The following is a 12500-nucleotide window of genomic DNA, read 5'->3' on the forward strand; positions in this document are numbered from 1 at the left end:
TCTCTCTCTCTCTCTCTCTCTCTCTCTCTCTCTCTCTCTCTCTCTCTCTCTCTCTCTGATGGTGGTTGTGATAATAGCATGAAAAATGTACTTCTATTGTGTGTGTGTGTGTGTGTGTGTGTGTGTGTGTGTGTGTGTGTGTGTGTGTGTGTGTGTGTGTGTGACGGAAATGGTGAGGAGGTGGTGGGTGAGGATAGTAGTAGTAGTAGTAGTAGTAGTAGTAGTAGTAGTAGTAGTAGTAGTAGTACTGATGATGATGATGATGATGATGATGAGGATGAGGAGGAGGAGGAGGAGGAGGAGGAGGAGGAGGAAGAGGAAAAGGAGGAGGAGGAGGAGGAGGAGGAGGAGGAGGAGGAGGAGGAGGAGGAGGAGGAGGAGGAGGAGGAGAAGGAGGAGGGGCACTGGGATAAAAGGAGGCACTTTAAAATTATTATCATTGTTGTTGTTATGATGGTGGTGGTGGTGGTGGTGGTGGTGGCGGTATTATTATTTTTCAAGTACTTTATTTTTCCACCACCACCACCACCTCCTCTTCGTCATCTTCCTTCTCTACTGCCTACTTCATTTTCCTCCTCCTCCTCCTCCTCCTCCTCCTCCTCTTCCTCCTTCTGTTTTGAACTCTTTATTCTTCTTTACCACTTAAGCTTCGTTATTGCTCTTGTTCATGTCCCTTTCTCATTTTGTTTGTTCTTTTTTTAACTTTGTTCGTGTTTTTTTCTCTTCTTGTTCATGTTCTTCTTCTGCTTCTTTCTCTTATTATTCTTATCACCATCATCATCATCATTACCATCACCACCACCATCACTAATACATATATAAACAAACCCCATCTTCCTACCTCCTCCCATTTCTCCCCACACTCCCCCTCTCTCTCCCCCTCCCCTCCCCCCTCCCTTCCCCTCCCCACACAACCTGAAGGACGTCATATCCCGCCACAGACACGCCTGGCTGAAGAAAGGCAGGCAACAGTGCAATTCTGGAGTCTATAGTTCTTTCCCCCTATTGCCGGAACTACCCCCGTGATTGGCTGGGTGGCGTGACGTGAGCGGTCCAGCCAGCCAATCACGGCGCAGCGGAAGTATCGGTGGCTTTCCATTGGTGGAGGCGAAGGAGGTAAACAGATGAATATTAGCGGAAAAGGAATGAGGGTTATGAGATGTGTGTGTGTGTGTGTGTGTGTGTGTGTGTGTGTGTGTGTGTGTGTGTGTGTGTGTGTGTGTACACGCACATGAACTCAGGTACACACACACGTACACACACATAGACACACACGACAATTAGTAGTGTAAAGAGTAGTAGTAGTAGTAGTAGTAGTAGTAGTAGTAGTAGTAGTTGTTGTTGTTGTTGTTGTTGTTGTTGTTGTTGTTGCTGTTGCTTTTGAACATCAACAATATCACACACCACGTCACATTTCAATATCTGCCCTTCACTACACCACTCCCTCTCACACACAAAGCCTTCTTCTTCTTCTTCTTCTTTCATTCCTATCATTCTTCTTCTTCCCTTCATTTATGTTACTCTTTTCTGTTATGCCTGTTCACTTCATTTCTCTTCGTCTTCTTCTATCTCATCCCATCTCTTTATTTTTCTTCGTTTTTGTTATAGTTCTTATCTTCATTTCTATTCTCTCTCTTTTATCGCGTCTATTTTCTTCTTTAATTTCTGTAAATCTTTTTTCTTCGTTTATATTACTATTCTTTCCCCATTTTTTCGTTCTTCTTTTATTTTTTCTATTTTCTTTCTTTATTTATTTTTATTCTATTCTTATGGCTTTTTAATTGTGTAATTGTGAGATTTTAAATACCTCTTAATATACAATGCATAAATAGATAAGTTTGTGTATGATAGGAAGGAAGGAAGGAAGGAAGGAAAGACACACGAAAGAAAAAGAAAGGAAGAAAATTAAAATAAAGAAAAGTTGAATAGGGAATAATTTATTAAAGGAAAAAAAAGAAACAATAAAAGAATAGAAGACGAAAGAAAGGAATAAATTAAGTAAAAAAATCAAAGTCGAAAGAAAGAAACTAAAAAAAAATTAAGGTAAATGAAACAAAAACATAAAGAAATAAATTAAACAAAACAAAAACATTTCACACATTTTTCCTTCATTCCTTCCAAACATCTTCCTTATAACCACCAACGGGTACTTAGTTTCCACCCTGCTTCACTTTCACACTCATAACTAACACGAAGAAACCTAAATAACCCACGAAAAAATATATAGTGGCAGCGGTGGGATTCGAACCCACGCCTCCGAAGAGACTGGAGCCTAAATCCAGCGCCTTAGACCACTCGGCCACGCTACCTTGCCACACCTGCTCGGCCTCCAATAATTCGCAGCTACAAGGCATACAATACTTTATACGCGGTCTTTTCTTATTATTGTTTACAGAAACAGCTTGTCTTCTATTAGTATTGGCTAGATAGACTGTGATACTAAGAGTATGAGACGTACGGTGACAGTTAGGGAGTTATAGGGGAATATAATAGAATCTCCTGTGACTGCTGCTTCCGTTTTTTGTTTAAAATTAATGTAAGGATAAAGATTGATTAGTTGGTATATAAATAAATAGATGGATAGATAGATAGATAGATAAACAAACAAACAGACAGATATATAGGAAGGTAGATTCAGAGATAATTAGATGGATGAATAGATAAGTAGGTAGATAGGTAGATTGATATTCAAACTAGTAAATGATTAAATGGATAGATGAGAAATAATAGACAAATAAACAGATAAACAAAACAAACAAAGCAAATAAATGAATAAATAAAATACAAAAAAAAAAAATAAATAAAATAAAAATAAAAACAAGAGTAATGAGTTTCGAAGAGCCCCTAACACCTGCCCCTCACAGCATCCCTTCACCTGTCCCTCCTCCATTACTGCGGGACGTGTTACGGGGAGACGCAATGTGTGCACAGCAAGGCGACTGATCGATAGCAGCACTCCAGCCCCTCAATGAAAAGACACTCCTCGCATCACTAAGCCCTTGAAAATAATAATAATAATAATAATAATAATAATAATAATAATAATAATAATAATAATAATAATGATAATAATAAAATACAATAATAATAAATGAGGTAAATGAAATGAAATGAAAGGTTAAATAGCAATAATGGTAATAACAATAATAACAATAATAATAATAATAATAATAATAATAATAATAATAATAATAATAATAATAATAAGTAATAATTTACATAACTTATTTACTAACAATGAAAAGCTAAACTAAAAACCGTGGAATCTTAATGTATGTAACTTCACTACTAATACTGCTACTACTACTACTACTACTACTACTACTACTACTACTACTACTACTACCACCACTGCAATAATAAGCACGTATAAACTTCCACACCACTAGAACCCCCCACTCTCACTCGCTATTTACCAGGAGTATTTCACTGAGGCACACTCACGCATTCTCTCTCTCTCTCTCTCTCTCTCTCTCTCTCTCTCTCTCTCTCTCTCTCTCTCTCTCTCTCTCTCTCTGGCCACAATAGTGAAGCAGGAGGTCATATTATTACCTTTCCACACCTGAGTCTATTAATCAAGATACCTGTTCGACTTTCTCTCTCTCTCTCTCTCTCTCTCTCTCTCTCTCTCTCTCTCTCTCTCTCTCTCTCTCTCTCTCTCTCTTGACCTCTGTTCGTCCCGCCCACTGTCAGCAAATGAACCTCGTCCCGTTTTTCGTGTATTGGGGAGAAAGAAAACGGAGGATGATTGATGGATAGACTGACGTGTTTTTGTGATTAATGAGTCTTTGGAGTTTGACAATAATTGAGTTTTTTTTTTCTCTCTCTCTCTCTTCCTCTCTCAACGCTTTTTAAATCTTTTCTGCCTGTTTTGTTTTTCTTCTTTATGGTGCTTTTTTTATTTTTATTTTGTTTTTGTCTTTATGTTTCTATTTTAGAAAGATACAGTGGAAAGGGCTGTTTATTTACGTAATTTTTTATATATATGTATATTTTTTTTTATTTGGAAGCATATGAATAGAGAAATTTTGAAGTTAAACACTAAAAAAAAGACAATGAAAAACACAACAACAACAACAACAACAACAACAACAACAACAACAACTATCTGAAAAAAAATCCCAATAAATTCCACAAAGTCACAAATAGAGAGAGAGAGAGAGAGAGAGAGAGAGAGAGAGAGAGAGAGAGAGAGAGAGAGAGAGAGAGAGAGAGAGAGAGAGAGAGAGAGAGAGAGAGAGAGAGAGAGAGAGAGAGAGAGAGAGAGATAACACACACATAAAATACAAAGAAAATACAAAAAAACACACAAATGAACACACACACACACACACACACAAAAACAAACAAACAAACAAACAAACAAACACTAATAAACACCATCCCATTTTCTTCCATAGACTCAAAAAAAAAAAGAAAGAAAACGAATCGAAAAAAACAAACAAAAAACAAACCAAACTAAACCAAAACAACGATACAACATGTCATAACCACCACCACCACAACCACCACCACCACCACGACCACCACCACCATGACATCGCTTCCCAACGTGACCTCTGACCCCGCGGATGAGCTTAGCGTGGCGGAGCATCTGTCCCAGGAAGCCCACATGCTGGACGTGACGGTGTGGCTAATGATATTCTGCATCTTCACTTTCTTCTTCATCATCATCGTCGCTTCTATCTGCATGCACTGGATGGAGGTGCGAAGGTGAGAGAGAGAGAGAGAGAGAGAGAGAGAGAGAGAGAGAGAGAGAGAGAGAGAGAGAGAGAGAGAGAGAGAGAGAGAGAGAGAGAGAGAGAGAGAGAGAGAGAGAGAGTAAAACAAGAGAACTCAAACAAACCAAAGCTACACTCTTAACACACTAAACGTACCTTCCTTCCCACACACACACACCTCCAATTCCCACACCTGCTCTCTCTGACACACAACTGAGCCTCCACGTGTGTTCTTGAAGGAGTCGTGTTATGCTAAATGGGGTTAGGAGCTTTTCTTATCATTCTCTCTCCTCTCTCCTTTATCTAATTTATGCCTCTTCCTCATTCATTGTTATATCTCTTCTAATCTTTATGTTATTTTTTTATTCCTGTTTTTTCCCATACCTTCCCAATTCTACACCTGTTATCTCTCCTACATCTGTCCACACCTGATAAACATAGCATACCTGTCTAGAAATTATGTTTTTTTTCCCTTTAATTTGTGTCCTTGACAAGAACATCATCTCTACACCTGCAATCCCACACCTGTCCACACCTGCTGAACAAAACACACCTGTCTAGAAATTCCTTTTTTCCCTTTAATTTTGTGCTCTTGATCTGCCCTTGACAAGAAAATCACCTCCACACCTGCAATCCCACACCTGTCATCTTCTCCCACCTATCCAAATCTGCCAAGAAATGAAACTTTTTCCCTTAAATTTTCTATCCTTGAGGAGAAAAACCACACCATACCTGCAACTCCACACCTGCTAAATAAAACACCACACCTGCAATCCCACACCTGTCTAGAGATCAAACTTTCCCCTTTAATTTTCCGTTTCAAGATTTCCCTCGACAAAAAATCATCACACCTGGAATTCCACACCTGCCCACACCTGCCCATCACAACACACCTGTCTGGAAGTAATTTCGTATCATGTCCACAACAAGATATTGACGTCCACTTTGATAAATTCCTGGAGCTTTGTGTGAGGGAGTGAGAGGGAGAGGGAGACGGAGGGAGAGGGAGGGAGAGAGGGAGAGGGAGAGGTGAAAAGTTACTGTAGTGAAGGTGATATTAGCTGGTGGTTATTGAGAGAGAGAGAGAGAGAGAGAGAGAGAGAGAGAGAGAGAGAGAGAGAGAGAGAGAGAGAGAGAGAGAGAGAGAGAGAGAGAGAGAGAGAGAGAGAGAGAGAGAGAGAGAGAGAGAGAGAGAGAGATTCTTTCACACATATGTACTGACAGTGAGACAAAGACAAATAGACAGACAGACAGACAGACAGCCAGAGAGAGAGAGAGAGAGAGAGAGAGAGAGAGAGAGAGAGAGAGAGAGAGAGAGAGAGAGAGAGAGAGAGAGAGAGAGAGAGAGAGAGAGAGAGAGAGAGAGAGAGAGAGAGAGAGAGAGAGAGAGAGAGAGAGAGAGAGAGAGAGAGATGATTGAAAAGTGATAATTTCCTACCTCAGCATTAGAAGATTAAAACGAGAGAGAGAGAGAGAGAGAGAGAGAGAGAGAGAGAGAGAGAGAGAGAGAGAGAGAGAGAGAGAGAGAGAGAGAGAGAGAGAGAGAGAGAGAGAGAGAGAGAGAGAGAGAGAGAGAGAGAGAGAGAGAGACAGAATAGTAGAATTAAGAATGATAGTAAAAATAAGGAAGAGAAAAGAAATGAAAAATAAATAAGAAAAGAGAGAAGATAGATACAAAGAGGAGAGAGAAGAAGGAAAGAAGACGTGGAGAGAAATGAAGGAGGGAGATAGAAAGGAGTAAAAATAGAACGTAATGAATGTACACACACACACACACACACACACAGAGAGAGAGAGAGAGAGAGAGAGAGAGAGAGAGAGAGAGAGAGAGAGAGAGAGAGAGAGAGAGAGAGAGAGAGAGAGAGAGAGAGAGAGAGAATAAAAAAAGATAATACAACAAATCATGATATAAGAAATGAAAACAATGCAACACACACACACACACACACACACACACACACACACACACACACACACACACACACACACACACGTACAAACAAACAAACAAACATAACACGCCCTCCATCATTTCATTTTGCAGGCGAAAAAGGAAAAAAAGAAAACTGCAAAAACAAATCCTGGAGGAAGCAAGATGGGTGAGGGGGAGAAGAGAGGGGGAAGGGAGGGGAGAGGCGCCCCCCACCCCCTACCACTACAGTAACCCCGCCCTGGTGCATTCCTCCCTCAGCGTGAACAGACTCTAGAGGAAGAGGAGGAGGAGGAGGAGGAGGAGGAGGAGGAGGAGTGTGGAGGGCGGTTTCCTGTTCTGTCCGTCTGTTCGTTTGTCTGTGTGTGTTCGTGTCTCTCTCTATTTGTGAGAGAGAGAGAGAGAGAGAGAGAGAGAGAGAGAGAGAGAGAGAGAGAGAGAGAGAGAGAGAGAGAGAGAGAGAGAGAGAGAGAGAGAGAGAGAGAGACTTAGTCAATGTCACCCACTTACTTGCCCTCCTCCTCCTCCTCCTCCTCTTCCTCCTCCTCCTCCTCCTCCTCTTTATTTGCGTAGCACTTCCTCTTTTATTATATGCTTGCTAACTACCTTCTCTCACGCAAAGGAGGAGGAGGAGGAGGAGGAGGAGGAGGCGGAGGAGTAGATTAGGCTTGCCCGGAAGTATATCTCTCCGTGTCTGTATGAATATGTATGTACGTGTGTGTGTGTGTGTGTGTGTGTGTATGTGTGTGTGTGTGTGTGTGTGTTCTACGTCATATCATTTTCTCATCGTGTAATATTTACTGGGTTCCTGAATAGTGATATTTATAGTAGTAGTAGTAGTAGTAGTAGTAACAGCAGTGGTTGTAGTAATAGTAGTAGTAATAGTAGTGGTGGTGGTGGTGGTGGTGGTGGTGGCTGTGATAGTAGTAGTAATATTAGTAGTAGTAGTAGTAACAGTAGTAGTAGTAGTAGTAGTAACAGTAGTAGTAGTAGTAGTAGTAGTAGTAGTAATAGTAGTAGTAGTAGTAGTAGTAGTAATGGTTGTAGTAATGGTTGTAGTAGTAATAGTAGTAGTAGTAGTAGTAGTAGTAGTAGTAGTAGTAGTAGTAGTAGTAGTAGTAGTAGTAGTAGTAGTGAAATCAATAATAGGCACGTACATTTTAGAGTTTTTTTGTGCATATATTAATTGTTTTCTGAATATAAAGTTTACTCGTGAATAAACAAGATAATGATGTACAAAATAATGCATAAAGGAAGCCATTGCATAAATAACCAAATAGTATAACAAAGGTATCTAATGAACTATTCAATAAGTATATGTATAAAACTTATGTTATCTATTGTTATTACTTGTTTTGTTTCTGTTGGTAATTTCAAGTTTTATTTTTTATTCATGTTCCTCATATTTTAAGTGGCAAGCTTTATTTTTGTATCTAAAGTTTATTTATCTTAAGTATACAGGATTTATTTTCATGGCTAAAGTTTATCTATTTTAAGTACATACGTTTTTTTTTTTAATTTCTTTTAAAATTCTGAGTGACAAGTTTCAATTTCATGTCTAAACTTTATCAGTATTTTAAGGCAATTTTTTTTCTTTTCACTAAATTCTGTCAATATTTAGAGTTAACAAGTTTTATATTTCTATTATTTTTGTGTACCAGTATTTGTAGTGGCAAGGTTTGCTTCCACGTGTAAACATGATCAGTATTCCAGGCGCCAAGGTTCAGGGGAAGGTTATTTAAGTATCCTCAAACATACAACACGCTTCTAATTATTACTGTCATCTTTTGTTATCTTATGTAACGATTTTAAATCTAAGCAACTTTCTCTTATTTCAATTGCTAATATTTATACGTAAAACTTTTAAGTAAGTGTTAAAGAATTGCCTTGTTTCAGCTGTTGAGTATCTATTTTTCTTCCAATTGTTAATATTTCTACGTAAATATTTTAAGTAATATCTGTTAAGCAAAATTGTTAATATTGCTAGGTAAAATTTTTAAATAATGTCTGTTAAGTAACTTTTTTCCTTTCAATTGTTAATATTTCAACGTAAAAAATTTGTATTAATGACTGTCCAGTAATCTTTTTTTCATTTTACAATTGTTAATATTTCTACGTAAAAGAGGCACCTATATTTAATTTCTCCACTTGTTAACACCTCAACACAACAACAATCTAAATAGCCAACATGTGATATCTAAATAATAAGAGAGAAACACACACACACACACACACACACACATATATAATCCCACTGTTATTATAAGTAGCCAGTGTGTGATATCAATGTACATATTAAAAAAAAAAACAAGAAAAAAACAAGCCCATATATATATAACACAACTACTATCCTAAGTAACCAGCGTGTGACATCAAAGTACTGAATAACAAAATATATAATCCCACGGCTGTTGTTTCCTGTATCACTGCGCGACCTTTATAATCTGCTTTTGTTTACCTGTTCTAAGCTATGATGAAATAAAACTTTAACACCACGACTCTCTTATCAACCCTCCTTGCAACACCCACACCCACACACACACACACACACACACACCTGTAAACTAATTAAGCCAGTACATGAGATTACCTAGACTTACTCTAACACAGGTACAAAGGTAATTCTCAGTTGATCTGGCGGTGTTGTGACGGATTAAACTCTCTCTCTCTCTCTCTCTCTCTCTCTCTCTCTCTCTCTCTCTCTCTCTCTCTCTCTCTCTCTCTTGGTCACTCGTTTGCTAAGTATTTTTTTCTTTCTTTCTTTTCTGGTTTTTCTCTGTCTGTTTGTGTTTTTTTTTGTCTTTTTAATGATTTTTTTGTTTTGTTTTTCTGTCTTTCTATCTGTCTGTCTGCATGTGCAAATCTCTCTCTCTCTCTCTCTCTCTCTCTCTCTCTCTCTCTCTCTCTCTCTCTCTCTCTCTCTCTCTCTCTCTCTCTCTCTAAAATAGAGCTCACCCACTCACACCTTTACTTTTTTCCTCTTATCGCTGCCAAAAGTAAAAAAAAAATAAAAAATAAAAAAACTCTCATTCGGAACTTCAAAGCAAGATTTCAATGAATTTTTTTTCCTTTTTTGTTTTTCTCTTCTAAGTTGAACTTAAAGTTTCATTTCCTCTGGTGCCTTTTTTTTTTTAGTTTCTTTTCCTTTTTTTTTTTTTTTTTGCGTCTATTTATTAAAATGTTTAGTCGCCTTCTTTTTAATCACTGAGTTTGTATGAATTTGTATTGATTTTTTTATATAAAGTATAAGAGAGAGAGAGAGAGAGAGAGAGAGAGAGAGAGAGAGAGAGAGAGAGAGAGAGAGAGAGAGAGAGAGAGAGAGAGAGAGAGAGAGAGAGAGAGAGAGAGAGAGAGAGATTTAGCTTAAGTAGATTTTGTTTAACACAGTTTGTCTTGAGTTGTGATGATTACAGTAGTAGTAGTAGTAGTAGTAGTAGTAGTAGTAGTAAATTATTGTTGTTATTGTTTTTGTTATTGTTGTTGTTGTTGTTGTTGTGCAGTAGCAGCACCAGCAACAATAGCAGCAAATATAACAACATAAATAACAATAATAAGAAAACACTACTACTACCACACACACACACACACACACACACACACACACACCTTACCCACAAACAAACAAACCCACAAACAAACAAACAAACCCACAAACAAACAAATCCACACCAATCAAAACACGCCTCTAACGACCCCAGCACCCCGAACCCCCACTACACCTTCCCCCCCCCATGACCCACCCCAGTAACACCGCGCCTTCCTCAGTTACCACAGGTCAGGCGGCATGGTGGTGATTCCTCCTGGCCCTGTACCAGCCTGCATCACCCTTCTCTCCTCCAACCAACCCCATGTCAGGCTGCTAGACCACTACCACCTGCAACCCTTCTACGGCGCCTCCGTCAGGTGAGACTGGGAGATGGCTGGATGGGGGAGTTGGGAGATGGGAGAATAGGTAGATTTAGGTAGATAAGTAGGTAGAAATAGATAGAAAAGTGGAAGGATAGGTAGACAGAAATTGATAGATAGAGGGAGATGGGCAGATAGATAGATAGATAGGTGGATAGGTAGATAAACAGAAATAGAAATATGGATGAATAGATAGACAGGAACAGATAGATAGAAGATGGACAGATAGATAGATAGACAGATAGATGGATAGATAGGTGGAATGATAGATAAACGGAAATAAAGATATATGGATAGATAAACAAAAATAGATAGACAGAGAGAGATGAACAGATAGATAGATAGAAAGATAGATAGATAAACAGATGGATAGACAAACAGAAAGATAGATTACATACATAAGTAGAAAGAAAGATAGATAGATAGACAGATAGATACAGAGAGAGAGAGAGAGAGAGAGAGAGAGAGAGAGAGAGAGAGAGAGAGAGAGAGAGAGAGAGAGAGAGAGAGAGAGAGAGAGAGAGAGAGAGAGAGAGAGAGAGGTATGCGTGGAATGAAGGGAGTCTGTGATAGGAATGTGTGGAAGAACAAAAAATAAAAGGACAGAGAGAGAAAAAATTGAGGAGAGCTTGTTGATTATAAAAAATGAAACGCCGAGAATAGTCCAGAGAGAGAGAGAGAGAGAGAGAGAGAGAGAGAGAGAGAGAGAGAGAGAGAGAGAGAGAGAGAGAGAGAGAGAGAGAGTCCCCTTAATCCATTCTTCCACAGTAAAAAAATGAAAATGACTATGTTAGGTTACGTTGTTAAGTTTCGTTAGATTAAATTGTGTTCGGTTAAGTTAGGTAAGGTTTTGGTTAGCGTGGGTTACGTTAGTTCAGGTGAGATTAGGTTAGATTAAGTTAGGTTAAGCTAGGTTAGGTTAGGTTTGGTTTGGTTAGGTTACATTAGGTTAGTTAAGTTAGGTTAGGTTAAGTTAGATTGAGTTAGGTTAGGTTAGGTAAGGTAAGATTAGGTTAGGTTAGGTTAGGATAAGTTGTCAGATTAGGTCAGATGAGGTTAGATGAGATTAGAATGAAATTAAATTATGTTAGATTAGGTAAGGTGAGGTGATGTGAGTTTCAGTTTGCTGAGGTGAGGTGAGGTGAGGTGAGGTGAGGTGAGGTGAGGTGAGGTGCCTTGACACTGCCCTCTTGAAACAGTTCAGAAATGGAATAAGCAGTATTACAAATGTTGGAACTCTGCTGTGTGCTGGCTATTGAGGTGCGTCTGCATATTTAACACAGGTGGACGGGGAGTGCAGGTGTGTGTGTGTGTGTGTGTGTGTGTGTGTGTGTGTGTGTGTGTGTGTGTGTGTGTGTGTGTGTGTGTGTGTGTGTGTGTGTGCAGGTGTGTGGGTGAACGAGTGGGTGGGTGTGTAAATTCACTCTTCACCTTTCACTGAGACACCAAGTTAATTCAATGTCTGATTAATTCCTCTATCTATCTATCTATCTATCTAGCAATCTATCTATTTATCTATCTATCTAGTGATCTATCTACCTATCTATCTATTTAGTAATCTATGTAACTGTCTATCTATATCTTCTAAATAATTTCCTACATATCTACCTACTCTTCTATCTATTAATTTATCCATCCATTCATTCATCCATCTATTCATCTACATACCTGTCTGTCCATCCACTCATCTACCTGCCTATCTACCTACCCACCTATTCACCCATTCATCTACCAATCTCGTGTAATGGAGACTGTCTGATATGACAAAAAAATAAGAAAAAACAGAAGAAAAAGGAGAAAAAAATGAATAAAATGAGAAAAAATGATTAAAAAACGAGAAAAAGGGATTAAAAAAACACTTAATAGCCGTTCCTTAAGAAATGAAGTAAGGAGGAGTTTCAAAAGGCTTGTCCAATTTACCCCCACAGGTGCCTAGATGAGTG

At 38.6% G+C, this 12500-nt stretch overlaps 1 long non-coding RNA gene and 1 other non-coding gene across 2 annotated transcripts in view; one reads left to right on the forward strand and one right to left on the reverse strand.

Moving 5' to 3' along the window:
• The window catches only part of LOC135092886 (uncharacterized), a 17541-nt gene that overhangs the window by 3271 nt on the left and 1770 nt on the right, over positions 1-12500 (forward strand). Inside the window, exons 2-3 of the long non-coding RNA XR_010263106.1 lie at positions 4401-4713; positions 10417-10554. This is a non-coding gene — a long non-coding RNA (uncharacterized LOC135092886). The remainder of the gene's footprint in view (positions 1-4400; positions 4714-10416; positions 10555-12500) is intronic.
• Trnal-uag (transfer RNA leucine (anticodon UAG)) lies at positions 2228-2309 on the reverse strand. Its single transcript has one exon. It is a non-coding gene; the product is annotated as a tRNA-Leu (tRNA).

This window comes from Scylla paramamosain, chromosome 41 (assembly GCF_035594125.1).
Source record: "Scylla paramamosain isolate STU-SP2022 chromosome 41, ASM3559412v1, whole genome shotgun sequence".
Classification (NCBI taxonomy): domain Eukaryota; kingdom Metazoa; phylum Arthropoda; class Malacostraca; order Decapoda; family Portunidae; genus Scylla; species Scylla paramamosain.